Source organism: Copadichromis virginalis, unplaced genomic scaffold (genome assembly GCF_057382275.1).
Source record: "Copadichromis virginalis isolate Kocher_CV1m ecotype Utaka unplaced genomic scaffold, C_Virginalis_male_GT1.1 unmapped_scaffold_1, whole genome shotgun sequence".
Classification (NCBI taxonomy): Eukaryota; Metazoa; Chordata; class Actinopteri; order Cichliformes; family Cichlidae; genus Copadichromis; species Copadichromis virginalis.
The window spans coordinates 8,345,027-8,348,614 of record NW_028188589.1 but is presented as its reverse complement, the minus strand read 5'-3'; the positions used below and the strand labels follow the sequence as shown (position 1 = coordinate 8,348,614).

Genomic DNA, 3,588 nt, shown 5'->3' with positions numbered 1-3,588 from the left:
GACTCATTTTGGGCATTTACGAGCAGGAACCTCAGAAAGCCCCTCGCTGCTTCACTGGTTAAGAAGCAAAGCAAACATTAGTTCACAGTGATGTTAATTAAGGCCCAAAGTTTAGGAACGAACGTCAGCACTTCACTAATGAATGTAATGCTGATTCATGTGCTTGTTTTGTAATGTGCATGTTGTGCGTTGCTATTTCCCATATTCTTTGGCACTGATAGATGAAGAGTCTCAGGCAGGACCGAGGCTGCCAGCTGCTGACAGTGAGCAGGGAGAGAGCAGCAGAAGCTGGGCAAGAGCAGGGCACCTTCAGCCCCCTTCATCAGTCAGAAATCATTTGGGTGTCTGTGTGAAATGTCTGATTTTTAAAATCTTTTTGTAGACATATTTATTAAATGTTTAACAATTATATAGAAGAAAGACAATGTAAAGAACAAAACATGACAAAACAAAAATGAGTTGAAGTTATGAACTGTTTCTGAGAGACAAATAACACCAGGATCCTTTTTGTGTAGCTGACAGCTGGTAACTGTGCAGGGGCGGGTCTAGCAAAGTGTTGCCAGGGGGGCAGGTAGGGCATTAACAGGGAGAGGGGGGCACAAAGACATACTTTTCTTTCTTATTCTCATTTAAAATGTCTCACTTTTAATAAATAATTATCTGAATCTTACAACAAACGTTTTCATCTGATGTAAAATGTATAGAAATCCATTATTGTACATAGTCATTTTTTAGGGTCCCATCATAATTTCTTCAGAAGTAAGTACTGCATATGATGCCAGTGTTTCCCACATTTTCTAGATTCTGCACCAGTACTGTGTGTAAAATGCATCAAAAAGTCCGTTTGATTCTTTCTCAGCTGTCTTTCTGTCTCCTTTCACTTTTTAAAGGTTGCCATGTTAGAAAACATATTTTGCCCTGCCGTGCTGTTTATTGATGTGGCAAATGAAAGGTTTATGAAAACATATCTAAATCTGTCATCAGTAATCAGCAATGATCATGTCTCACCTCTAGTCTCTGTCTTAATGTCAGGTTTCCACCGTGTGTTGTAGATGTTCAGGAGGTTAACTCGACCAACAGTCTACTTCCTGTTTAGAATACCAGGACAGGGAGGATGGTGCAGGTTTAAGTTTATTAGACTGATGCATGTATACCAACAAGACAGCGTCCATCACTGTGACAACAGCGTTTGTTTTCATTCAAAGGCTTCATGGTTTTTCCTTTAATACCTGGGGGGCCGGTCTCCAGTCAAAATGCCCGGGACCATTTTTTGTCCCAGTCCAGCCCTGGTGTCAGATCTGCATGCAGTGTCAATGAGACGATCAACAACAGATCAGACAAAACACTCAGGCGGACACTCCTCTGTAGAAGGAAACATGGAAAGTGTGAGGTAATCAGTGCACAACATCACTTTGTATTTCAGGCTGTTTTTATATAGAACTTCAGCACCAATGTAAAAGTTCTGGTTTTAGGAAGATGAAGAACATTTTCAGGAAGGATGCCGTCTGCAAGCAGAGCTGCTTGAACCTCAGCGCTGAGGTCCAGACTACTTCCTGTGAAGCCACGTGATGTAAATCTGCTGCTGTAACTTCACAGTTTACTGAAGCTAAATGCAACGTTACCATATAATCTGTTTTCAACAAAGGTTTCACTCCGTCCGGTGTTGATGGAATGATTCAGGCCGTACTCGTCAGGCTTCCCGTCGACCACACGCATTTCAGTCACAAACCCCGTGACTGACAACAAGGGAAACAGCAGAAGAAAAGATGTGAAAAATACTGGATGATGATGATGGAGGATTAACCGCGGTGGCTAAACTGTTTCCTGTCTTTGTGGGCGTACTCACAGGGAAGTTTCCAGGCACGTCAGTCTTGGTGGCTAAAGTCTCCATTTTCCAACATGTATCGCTACAGGTGCAAAGACACAACATTAATCATCAGTGTAAATATTTTAATGCTGTCCAAACGGTGTTTGCTTTGTCTGTCCTCTCGCACTCACAGAGGAAACGAGGACGCCACCTTCAACCCATCTTCAGTTGGCTCAACCATGGCCGGACTTCCTGTTGGCTTTGTGACAGCAAACCACTTGAAATGAGAGCAAACTGCAGTCAAGCACCACTTACAGCAACCTGTGGACACGCAAATGGAAAGCACTGAGAATCATACAGAAGCATAAGAGCTGTTTATTGTAACACGTGTGTGTGTGTGTGTGTGTGTGTGTGTGTGTGTGTGCACATTAATAACACACTGATGTATGTTAGTTTGATTTATGCTATATCTGAGAAAACAATTGCAGAATTTTACATCAAAGTTTCCAAAGCTGATGTTTTGTTGTTCACTCTGTTTTATATTCATATAGTTTGTTGTTTTTAAATCAGTGGACAAAATAAATATTATCACACAAAATCCAGGGTGAAACATAACCAAATAACCTAAATGGTGAAGTCATTATAGAAGTACATGTTGCAAAGGTCAGCCTCCTGTATAGACTGCTAAACTGTCTGGGGGGGCCTGCCTGTCCTCGTTGGATAAGCTCCACCCCTTTTCCATAAGACGGAGACATTTGTATGAAAATAGATGGGCAGTAAAATAAAAAATAAAAAATATTATGGATGACTCTGTAAATCAAAGTCCGCCTGAGGCAGAAGCAGAAACCATGAGGAGCACAGCACCACTCCCAGAAGGGCACGAAGTGAAGCCATAGCTGCTGAAGAGTGAAGACGTGATGATGGAGGAGATCACAGATGAAGATCTGCTGCCTGCTGACTCTTTACATAGAAGAGTGAGACTATCTCCCCACCAGCAGCTGCACTTATACAAACCCCAGGTGCTGGGATGGCTTTGAACATGTGACATTTTCTGCAAACACATGGACAGTTTCATAACCAGAAAGATTATTCCTGCAGCGGCAGAATCGTATCCACTGTGTGAGAGGTGAACGTCAGACAGTTCTTAGAAAATGTAGTTTCTCTTTAAGCTTTTAACGTCTCTTTTACCCCCATTTGTCTAAAACTACTTGACAGCCCTTCATGTCAGAGGTTTATTACCTGTGCAGGATGGAGCACATGGTCTCAGTCAGGCTGGACACGATCACTCCTACAGGAAGTAAATGTGATTTTATTTCACCTGTGAAATGATGAAAAACAGCAGAATAGCTCACGCTAACAAACGGGTGTTGAAGTGTTTCATTTTCTGCTGTTTCACAGGTCAAAAAGGGCGTCGAAGCAAACTGAAGCTGAGCTGCTGCTGCTGTTGTAGTGCAGCATCTGCTGTGTGCTTCATCAGAGAACCTTCTGTACACAGCAGACAGAGGCTGCTGCCACTGAAGTCCATCTGCTAGAGAGCTTTAAACACTGGTTATTGAAGTGGCTTTGATGACACTGATACACAGTCTTTGCTGCTGTCACAGGACAGGGATCCACCAGGGAGTAGTTGTCAGGATAAAGAGCCTTCGCTTCTCTAAATATAAACTGGATACTTGTAGGAAACTTTGGGAAGCAGCATTTTTCCTCATATCGTCTAAACTGAAGTTAGCTCAGGTGCTTCTTCCATACTTGCTCTGCAGAAAGCCAAAGAGTTTGGAGCTCTG

General features: G+C 42.6%; 1 long non-coding RNA gene across 1 annotated transcript; it reads right to left on the bottom strand.

Annotated features, from left to right (window-relative positions):
• Nucleotides 1-646: 646 nt before the first annotated feature.
• On the bottom strand, nt 647-2,616 carry LOC146679747 (uncharacterized). Its single transcript, XR_014918507.1, has 3 exons — nt 1,999-2,616; nt 1,847-1,907; nt 647-1,736 (listed from the first exon to the last, which is right to left on the bottom strand). It is a non-coding gene; the product is annotated as an uncharacterized LOC146679747 (long non-coding RNA).
• Between the last annotated feature and the right edge of the window lie 972 nt (nt 2,617-3,588).